General features: G+C 51.8%; 1 long non-coding RNA gene across 1 annotated transcript; it reads right to left on the reverse strand.

Annotated features, from left to right (window-relative positions):
• Nucleotides 1–497: 497 nt before the first annotated feature.
• LOC115065698 lies at nt 498–4,217 on the reverse strand. Its single transcript, XR_003845472.1, has 3 exons — nt 4,008–4,217; nt 2,807–3,197; nt 498–661 (listed from the first exon to the last, which is right to left on the reverse strand). It is a non-coding gene; the product is annotated as an uncharacterized LOC115065698 (long non-coding RNA).
• Nucleotides 4,218–11,360: the final 7,143 nt, after the last annotated feature.

Below are 11,360 nucleotides of genomic sequence, written 5' to 3' on the forward strand. Positions count from 1 at the left end.
TTTTTATTATTATAACAATGGTTTAATCTGTAGGGACACGAGTTAAAGGCTAGATAGATGGTTCAACAGGTAAAGACATCTGTCAAAAAATCAGATGGCCTGAGTTTAACCCCTAAGGCCCACTTAGTAGAAGGAGAAAACCAACTATAAGTTGTCCTCTGACCTGCTCTTTCATTCTGTGAAATGTGTATGTGTATATACACAGAAAAGGGAAGGGACAGTCCAGTTACGGCTGTAACCCTTCCCCTCCCATACTCTGAGCAGATCAGAATGTCACAGCTGAGTGGCCCAACTCACAGGCAGGGAAACTGAGGCCCAGAGGGAAGAGTTTGTTCAGTGACATCACTGATGTCTCTCAGAGCTTCCAGAGGCTACAGCTGGGCTTCTGAGTGGGAGTCTCCCCGCAGCCACAGACAGGGTCTCCTGTCTTTCCACTTACCCTGTTCATCCTGAACCTACCAGATCCCACACAGATTGCGGGGCCTCCCTGGGGCCTCCGGTGCATAGAACTGGCCGCTCTGGGAGAAGGGCAGAAGAGGTGGAAGCTGTGGGGTTGGCAAGTGCTTGGCAGCTCCCAAATACAACGTCCCCAAGTATGGCAATCCGTTATCCTTCTCAAAGCTGATGAGGGCGAGCATGAGGACAATTAGTCTCAGAATTACTGGTGGAGGAGAACGGTAAGAGAAAAATAAATTAAAAAGAAATCCATTGGAGCTGTAACTGTAATACAGTGTATCATAGTCAATTGAATCACAAATACAAGCTGGTCCCTTGTCGATTGATTTCAGCGAGTAAACAATTTAGGTATTTAAATTGGCAATTTGAGGGGGAAGGAGGCGGAGCTGGCTGGAGAACTGGAGGCATCATATTCAAGGTTGGCACAAGCCCCAGCTGCTCCTCAGCTGCAGAAAGCTCCTGCCTCCTGCCCACCAGCTGGGCGCTCCATCTAGAGGTCTTCACAGACCCCAGTTAGAAGCACGACCACCTAACCCAGTTGGCTTGTCCCTCTCTCCTTCTACACTGCATCTCCCACATCAGACATGGCTTCTCTGTTCCCACGTGTATAGCCCAGCATTCGAACTACAGTGGCAGGAGTCTTGTTTTACTTCCTGAGCCAAGTCTACATGTGTGAGGAGGATCAGGAGGAGGAGGGAAGAGCTAGAGAGGAAGAGTGGAGAAATGGATGAAAAATAGAGAGATAGATGGAGGAGTGCAAAAAAGAAGGGAGGGAGGAAGAGGGAGATGAGAGATAGCGGAAAGTGTATTTGGAGAGATGATGGAGGAATGGAGAGTTGGACGGAGGAAGTGATGGAAGGAGAGATAAAGGGAGAGATGGAAAAATGGATGAAGAGATAGCAAGGAGGGAGATATAGAAGGGGGATGAAGGGATATCTGGAGAGAAGATAGATGGAGAGATGGAGGGAGGGATGGTGGATGGATGGATGGAAAAGTAAGTAAGGGGACCAGGTAAGGGTAGAAAGACAGAGGGAGAGGGAAAGGAATAGATAATGGAATAGAGGCAAGAGAGTGGTAGATCAGCAAATGGATGGATGGAAAGAACTGACAAATGATAGGTAGATAGATGGACGGGTGGACAGACAGACAGATAGATGTGGATTGAGGGTAGAAGAATGAATGGGAAAAAGAACTGTTAATTGATAGGTAGGTAGGTAGGTAGGTAGATAGATAGATAGATAGATAGATAGATAGATAGATAGATAGATAGATAGACAGACAGACAGACGGACAGACAGACAGAACTGACAGACAGAGGTGGTGTTGCAGGCCGTGGTCAGGTGAGCGAAAAGTCTAACCACAGGACCAGGGTAAATGGACCTCCTGGGACCAGCTCCAGTGTCCTGTGGCTGGCACTCTAAGGACCTCAGAATGAAGGTGGGGCTTGCCATTCATGAAAGAGCTCCTACCACACTGGGGATGCAGGAGCATAACTGTGGGGATTAGACTTTCCCACTTATCTCTTTTTTTACCTTTTTCCTACCCAGACTTGGAACCTATGACCCCTCCCTGGAACCTGGAGGTCTTACAACTGCTCCAACCAAGAAACTCCAACCGAGTTACCTGGTGTTAAGGGGGGCTAACACCAGGTAACTTCTGAGCCACAGCCACATGAAACAGGCAGAGTTAGCAGGGCTCCCTTCCTGGAATGCTTCCCCCAGTTTGCCAGCCACCAGGGTGTGAGGAAGCCTGGCCTACATAGGGAAGCCACCTGCAGGGTGACTACCCACAGGTCCCAGGTGGCAGTCTGTCTCAGCCAGGAGGAGTATAACCAAGTGACCCTTGGATGAGCCCAGCCACGAGCCTTTGGGTCACCCTAACCGATGCTAGGAGGAGCGGAAGTCAGCTGTCCCACAGTGCACTGATGAAGTGCACAGAGAAACGATCAGAATGGATGCTACTGAGATAGTTTGCTAGACAGCACACTTAACTATAACAGGGACAAGTCCCTGCATCTTTTTCCTTGGCTGTATACTAACATTCCTGCCATTTCTCCAGATTCCTTTCTCTAACCTCAACCTAACTCACGTTGTGGTAGTGGGGGCTCCTGATACTCAGCATCATGGACTGGTGATGGAATGGAGGATACGGGACCTCACTCACTCCTTCAGGGAGCAGGTGGTGCTGTGTGAGTCCAGTGCGTGTATTTGGTCACTAGCTTGAGCTGTCCCATGTTAAGTGAGGGCATGTGAATCTCCAGTGATGTGAACACACAGGACACACATATGTGAACATTAGCAGCCAAGGGGTGCACCGTAGGAGGCACCTGAGGGTGGGGCTTGCCTAGTACCTGTGGTCTCCTGATGTCCTTGGGGAGCCAGACCCAGCAGACTTCCTCCCGCCTTGTGAGTCTCTGGGACTCAATGTGGCTTCTGTGAGCTCTTCCACAGTGCCAACGTTTTTCTTCACTGGAGTTGTCTGGAGCTATGTATACCAGTGGATTCTGGCTGAAACTGGGTGCTTGAAAGATTCTCCAGGCCAGGGCTGGAGAATCTGCTCTTGGAATGACTGCAGGTCAGATAGCGGGGCCTGCCAGAGGGGGAAGCCAGGAACTGAGCAGCTCAGAGTAGGAGAGGCTGGTGCAGTCAGATGGACAGGTTAACCACAGAGGAGGTTCCCTGGGCTCTTGGAGCAGGTGGCTGGTGTGCTCTGTTGGTAGGGTAGGTAGGAGGAGTGATGGCCTGGTTGGGGCAATGTGCAAAGAGAGGGAAGAGATTGGATGGGTAAGACTGAATCCATGAAAGGGCTTCTCTAGGCTTCCTCATGGCCTTGAGGTGAGAGGAAGGGAGGAACTGGTCTGGGTCATCTCCAGACCCTGATGGTAGATTCCAGGACCATATCATTACATGGAACAGGGAAGACAAGAAAACCCACGGGCCCCACTGTAGGAGGAAACCGGCCCCTTCCAGAGGGTTCCAGAGACTCACGCTTCCAGGTGAGTCAGGGTAGGTGGCTCTTAAGGTGAGAACCAAAGAATGGGTAAAGGAACAGCTTCGGGGCAAGAGGGGGTTCAGCATGGCCAGGTTTGCCCTGTGCCCTGGAAGCCACAGCTCTGCCCAGACATGGTACCCCAGCGTTCAGTCTGCCTCAGCAGAATGGGGCCGCTCAGTCAGTATCTCTAGGGAGAATCCTGACCATGCGGAGACCTCTCCAGGGGAGGAAGCCAGGCTTGAAATATCCATCTGCTTCCACGAGGCCCAGGCTCCCCCCTGACCATCTTCTACCTCCCTGAGCAGAGAGGATTCACTCCGAGATCCAAGATCATCTGCCTGGCCCTCACCCGACCCACTGCCTGGGGACAGGACAGGGCAGGTGCATGCTGCAGTGATCCTTCCAGAACCTGGATGGACAGCTAAGGTGAACAGAGAGTCCGTGCCCGGCAAGGATAGGAGAACCTGGCTTTGTTCCCTTGGGGTCGCCTTAGTCCATGGGGAGGTACAGGTTCTACAGCTGCCACTGACCTGAAGGGACTTTTCTGGTTTGGTCCTTACCTCAGGTGGCTCTGCTGAAGTCCCCTGCAAACGAGGCTTTTGCTCCAGAAGCACAGGGAGGGGTGGGGATGGGGTCTCAAGCTGCCAGTCATGAAACTTCTAGGCAGTGAGTCCTGTGGCAGAATTCTTGTGGCTGCTGTCCCATAAAGGATGTGAGGTTCAGCCCGGTGACAGAATCCGAGCTGTGTGCTCTGTAGGCCCATGTCTGAACACTCTCACTGGTAGAACTCACCTTACAGGCAAGGAAACAAGGCTTGGTGAGGAAAAGTGGGCAGGTCCAGAGACTGGAGGCTACACCACCCATAGTCAGCCAGAGAGGGGCGCAGGAGAGTCTCAGAGACAAGAGAAAGAAAGGAGGGGGCTGCGGATACCCTAGAGAGGAACTCCCATCAGGGGAGCATCTCTTATTAACCTGCTGCGAATCATGCCATGCTCTCCCATCTCCGTCCTTCACTTAGAACTGCCCTCCACCACAGCACCCCCTCCCTCTCTCCCTACAACACCACACACACACACACACACACACACACAAACACACAAACACCACTCCCCTGACCCACACTTCCAAAAGAAATGAATAACTCATTCTTGGTTTCCACCAAACTTGCGTGGCCTGTCAGTTCTGGACCCGGGGTGTGCCCGATGGGGAAGCCCACCTCTCGCTTGTTCTCACCCTCCAAGAAGAGTGGGGTTGATGATTCCTTGCGGGGGGGGGGGGGGAGCCTCTGTGGTCACTGCTCATGTCAGCCTGGCCGGGGACTGTCCCCACCCCAGATGGATATCTCAGATAAGGTGATCTCCTATATGCCTAGACAGCCACAGGGCTCTGGGCCTCCTGCTGCTCCAGATAGTGGGGCCTGAAGGTCATGCTGACACTCCTGACACTCCGAGCCTGAGGGGGAGGGGTGCTGGGTTTAGCCTGGCAGGAGCAGCTGTGCCTGTCAGCACTGTCCTGCGCTGTCCTCCTGCTGCCCCCAGTCCTGAACTTCTCACCTGGCAAACCTGCTCCTCCAGGTTCCTTCAGAAGTGCTGACAGATCAGCTCAGGTTAGCCAGCCTAAGCAGGGATATGCAGGCTAGGGGACCCCAATCATCCCATCATAAAGAGAGACCCAGACTCTTCGAGGTACCAAAACTCTCTTGGGCAGAAGCAGAGCCGTTCTCATCAGCCAGGCCCACGGCCACCTGCCGCAGGCATGCCTGCCTCCAGAGTACCATGCCCTTTCTATATCTCCCTGTGGACAGGTTCCAGCCCAGCAACCCCAGCTTGGGGACCTAGGATAGAGACAGCCACGGAAAAGAGAGCTGACAATGGCCACTTTGCCCTGCAGTTCCAGTCTGAGCTGGCCCTGCCACTCCCCCCACAGAGCAGCACAAGTCTGCCCACAGCTGCTCCTCCCCCCCCCCCAGCACCAGAGGCAGGCATGACCTCCAGCCGCCCTCACTGCCCTAGCCAGCTCCTCACACCTGCAACCAGGAGGTGTAAAATCCAATTTGCTCCTGACACCTCCACGGGACACCCTGGGGCCTGTGTTCACTGCTGCTACGAACCTGGGAAGGTGGCCAACGGCTCCTCGGGCTTGGGGTGTCTTCTGTTCGCCCACCTGGCCCCTGTCTTATAGTGTCAAGTTTCTTAGGACCGTTGGGATAGAAGCAGCCTAGAAACTCAGCATTACAGAGCTTCAAAATTCCAAAGCCCAGAACTAGGCAAAGCAACCTGAATGGGGGTTTTCAAACCTCTCAGCAGAGGGGAGGGAGGTAAGGGATAAAGGATGAGAAACTTGCTCTTTCTGAATGTGAGCAGCACCTAGACTTGGCTAGGATGTGGCACAGTGGCAGCCTAGGAGAAAAAGAAACAGTGGGCTGTACCACAGAGTCTCAAGCAGCTAGAGAAACAAAATAGTCCAACAGTCTCTAGTCCTTTCCCAATCCTTCAACCCACTTCTGCAGATCCCCAAGGTGACCTCAGGGTAGTAAGGTCAGAGAACTGGACCCAACCCTTGCAGAATCCCCTGGTGAGACTGGGCTTCTCCTCCATCCTCATAACAGACCCACCCATCAAAGCCAGCAGGCCCACGGAGCAGTAGGCCACACACTTAAGACTTTTCTACACCAAACGGAGCTTGTCATGGTGTGAGAGCAGAGAAAAGCTGTCCAGGTCAAGTGCCAAACTGCAGGCAGGCCACTTTCCCGCTCCAGAACACCCATTACAGGAGTCACACCATTATAACACACACACACACACACACACACACACACACACACACACACACACACATACATATGTGCACATACAATACACACAGGCACCTATACACACACACACATGCATGCACGAAGGCATACACACACACACACACACACACACACANAAGACTTTTCTACACCAAACGGAGCTTGTCATGGTGTGAGAGCAGAGAAAAGCTGTCCAGGTCAAGTGCCAAACTGCAGGCAGGCCACTTTCCCGTTCCTGACCAACCTTCACGAGAGAGACACCATGATAACACACACACACACACACACACACACACACACACACACACATGTGCATACATACATGCATACATATGTGCACATACAATACACACAGGCACCTATACACACACACACATGCATGCACGAAGGCATACACACACACACACACACACACACACACACACACACACACACACCATACTCTAGCACTGTTACAATGTAAACTCACTCAACCCCTACATTGATAGTTCCACCCAGGTCCCAAAACCCAGTTCCTAGGAGTTTCCCTGGGGTCAGAGGTTGCCCCCAAGGTAGAGGAGCAGCCAGGCCTTACAGCTCCACCAGAAAAGGCATCGTAATAGCCAAGGTCCACTTCTCAGATGAAGAAGCAGGCCCTGTGACAAGTGTCATATCCCCCTCTGCCTTTTTCCAGATCTTCTGTGTCAGTGAACACCTATGCAGAACGTAGTCAGTCCCTACACCCCGTGCCATTTTTGCAGCCCCTGTCCCATCCAGCTGACTGCTGCCTCCTGCGGTTCTCGCCCCATGCCTGTCTTGGACTATGATGGCCATCTCCATAGCCCTGTCCACTTCCTCCAACCCTGCAATCATTGCCAGAATGGGAGTGGTCCCTCTCTGCCCCTTGCCACGTTTACTTTCTCCCTTTGCAGTGAATGTGCCATGTCTGTCCCAACCACTAATGCCCTTCCCAGATCATCAATAAAGTCTCAGTGGAGATAAAATACCATTGGCTGGCTGTGGGCAGAGATGGCTGAAGATACCAGAGAGAAACAATTGCCTACGGCCATGAAGCCTCCCTGGGACTCCGTAGAAGGACAGAGTCCAAAGGAGTTGGTGACTCAACCAGTAGCTGGTTCTTGGGGCCCCAAACACCACCCAAGGCAGGAAGGCAAGGATCTATGGGGAACAGAGAAGCAAACATTCCAGGCAGAGGGAATCCAGTAGAGGCTCAGAAGGGAGGGTTGTTGGGGCAGCACCCCACAGTGGGCCCCTGGGTTGGGGCTGAGGCTGGATGATGGGAGGGGATGATGGAAGAGAGCTGGGCACTGACAGCTGACACTGTGGGGTTGGAGTGGCCAGGGCCAGCCCTTAAAGGAGCAACCCCCTATGCTGCCAGCTTGGAGACAGCTGTCCCCTGACGGGGGAAGGGACAGGTACCTCAGGCTAGCAGGTGGTCATTCCAGGGCCTAGGCAAGTCAGGGACCCAGATGCTCACTGTGAGGATAACAAAGGATCAAGGGGGCCCCACCCAACCTCCTCCTTTACAATTGTCTCTGTCTAGGAACCATCTTGTGATGGAAAAGGGGGATAGGGCTCTGACAGTGAGAGGCCTGACATCCTCCATGTGGAGCACCTACCAGCTCCACTCTGAGGTGCAGGTAACCTAAGCCCTTCCTTAGGTCCATCCCAGGTCTGGGCTTCTTTAGTACATCAAGCTTGCCAGTCCTCCCATCTAAGCACCCACCATGGAATGCTGCCCACCCTCCATGGACCCAACTGTCCTCCAAAACTCAGTCTTTCTTCAGAGGCCTCTCCCATCATCTGACCTCAGCCCCGACCCAGGGAACCTCTGTGGGGCTCAGTCACTTCAACCCTCTCTTCTGAGCCTCTGCTGGATTTTCTCTGCCTGGGATGTTTGTTTCTCTGATCCCCACAGACTCTTGAATGTTCTTAATACTCCTTTCTCCTTAATGAGGCACTCAGGGCCCTGTTTAACACCAGCCAGCCTCACTTCCATTCCTCCTTGGCTTTGAACAGATGTGTATTTCCCAAATTCCAAGATGAACCCTAAGCCCCAAGGAAAGGGTGTCCGGGGCAGGACCTGGGAGGCTGATGAGTCAGGAGGTAGGCTATGTCCAGAGAGCACCCCACCTTTTCCTGCAGTGTAGAAACAAAGGGGAAGCAGCCCTCCACCAAAGCCACTCACTTCAGTCTCCAGAGCAATGCCCAGCAACTATCTGGGTTTCTAAGCTCTTAAGTCTGTTGTGGCACTTGGTTGTCACAGTCAGAGCTGATGGGCACTCACTTGGGTGCTGAGCTAGGTCCTAACTCACTCACTAGGGCTCATGGTGGGTGTCAGCTTCACCAGGTGGGACAGTTACATTGTTAAAGTGGACATTACATGGTCATCTTGTGTATTCCTGGGCTCTGGCCAGGCCCAGCACTGAATAGCTCTGAATGTCCAGATGGGACAGTGGAACTGGGGTGTGTATGGCTGGACAAGCAACCTGTTAGGAGAAGGTGGTCAGGATTTCAGCTGTACTCTGAGACCATACTCCACTTTTTAATGGGGATGATCCATGGGGTAGGAGGTCTGAGGATCTTGATGGCCAGCGAGGCCCCATGAACCTGTTTTGTGGCGATACCAGACAGGAATCACACAGGATCAGGTTGTAAGGTGTCTTGGTGACAGCCCTGCAGTGCCTTGAGCCTCTGATATGGGTCTAGTCTGGGCCATTCCTGACCCATCCCTCCCAAGATCAGGATCTACAATGCTCCCTCCCCCATTCCAATCACTCCCTTCACTCTTAGCTCTGAACCTATGACCCTATGACCTTTCCAGGCTCCTCTCAGTCATCCTACCATCATCCCTTCTCTTCAGCTCCTACATCCAACTGAGCCTACCTGGTACTCAGTTATGTACCTGTCACCTGCTCCTCCAGGGTCCAGACTCAAGGGGCCCCCGAGCAATACCAGGGAGCAGCCCAGGCGTCTTAGTCAATGACCTATTGCTGTGAAGATACTTCATGACCACAGTAGCACTTATAAAGGAAGTCATTCAATTGGGGCTTGCTTACAGTCTCAGAGGTTTAGTCCATTATCAGCATGGTGGCACAGAGGGAGACATGGTGCTGGAGAAGGAGCTGAGAGCTCTGCATCTGGTTCCGAGGAGCAGGAAGAGAGAGACAAGGGGGCCTGGCTTGAGCTTGTGAAACCTCAAAGCCCACCCCCACTTTGACACACTTCCTCCAACAAGGCCACACCTTCTAATCCTTTCAAATAGTGCCACTTCCTAAGCATTGAAATCTATGAGCCTGTTGGGGAGCACTCTTCTTTAAACCGCCACACCAAGGACGCCTGGTTTGAAAGCTAGCTCCTTATCTGTTCCCACCCTCTCATCCAAAGCAGACTAGTTCCTCCTGAGCCTCAGTATCCTCCATGGTATATGACCAGTGCTCAGCCCATACCTCCAAGCTACATTTGTAATCCCCCCCCCCAAATCTGTATGATTCAGCAGTCCTTCCCTGGGGGCTTTGCCGGATCCTTGCTGGTGACATGGGGCTAAATGACCCCCTGGGTCCTGTGCAGAGCTCCCAGCCTCTGTCTGCCATGTCAAATGGCTTGAGAGGAGATTAAAAAAGGCTCTCCCAAGTCCTTCAGACTCAGCCATGCCATCTTCCTGCCACTAGTCACAGCTGCTTCCAGTTTCTCCAGCCCTGGGGCTGTCCCCTGGTTAGACCTCCTCACCACCTTTGAGCACGAGTAACCTCCAGCCCCATGAGCTCTGTGCCCTGCTTGTTCCTCTGCAAGCTGAGCCTCAGCCATATGGCACTTAAAGGGCTGCTGACAGGACCTCTGGACTGGAACAGGTGGGCCCACACTTGCAGGGCACACCAAGGAAGGGTCAGGGTATTTCTGGGGTACACAGAAAGGTGAGGCCTGGGTGTCTGGGCTACAGCTTCTAAGGAGCTTCAGGGCTCTAGGACCTCAGGCCCAGGAGACAAGTTCCAGAGAAGTGTGTGTGTGTGTGTGTGTGTGTGTGTGTGTGTGTTTGTGTGTGTGTACATACATGCTACACCCACTCCAGTAAAAACTGCATGACAGGCCCAAAAGCTTGGACACAGTCCTGAGGCAAAAAGTTTCACAGCAACTTAAGTCTCCTGGAGCCTTGGCGTCCTATAGCACAAAAGTTCCAAACTTGTCCTTGCATTAGTCGGTGAATAGATCTGTGTGCTTCTTTCAGTATTGTTTTATTATAGCTGCCTCTAAGAAATAATTTGTCAAATACCTAAGCTAAATTGAACTTTGCTTCCTGGCATTCACCAGTGTCCTAGGCAGTCCTTGAGCCAATCCTGGGCTTGGAATTCAGTAAGAATGTTGCCTATTCAGTGACATTCAGAATTGCCTCCAGTATTGAAAGAGAGATAGTGAAAGAAATTAGGCATTATTATCTACTACATAGAGTTAGACATTTCAGGGCAAGCTTAGCAAAGTAAATTTAGAATTCTTATTATGGTTACGTATGGCAGACTACATTACTTAACAGAAGAAAGTCCCCCACAAAATCACTTAGAATAACTCCCATATGCAGGAATTTACAATGGCCTAAGAAGAAGGAGGGTTGTAGTTTAAGGAGGGCCTATAGTATTGCATTATTCATGAGCAAGGTCAGAACCCCCTGGTGCAAGCTTTTACTAGACTCAGAGGAATAGCATAAATTGTGACTAGGATATGAAATCCTCACCTGGCTCCCTAATGGCTGACTTCAGAAAGGGCCGCCTTTTATCTCAGTTGTAACCACTGCCTGGTTTCTGCTGGTCTTTATGTATGCACTTCTTTGTTTTGTGTCAGATAACTTCAATGTACCTTGGCTGATGTGTCACCTAACTTCTTTGTTTTCTTCTGTGATATAAGTCTGATGCTCGCTTTGAGAAATTACATTCAGATACAGCACTCTCTCTCTCTCTGTGTCAGTGTCTGTTCATCACTTTTTGCTAACTCATGTCCACCTGATTACTGAAATCCAGGTTCTTGGTGGTTGAGAGACTGATTGAGTCCAGTCCTCAGCACATACAGTGCTGTCTGACCTTCCTATCCCTCCCAGAACTGTGCTCACTTCATTCTTGCCCTCCAGGCT

The sequence above is a fragment of the Mus pahari genome, chromosome 17 (genome assembly GCF_900095145.1).
Source record: "Mus pahari chromosome 17, PAHARI_EIJ_v1.1, whole genome shotgun sequence".
Lineage (NCBI taxonomy): Eukaryota > Metazoa > Chordata > Mammalia > Rodentia > Muridae > Mus > Mus pahari.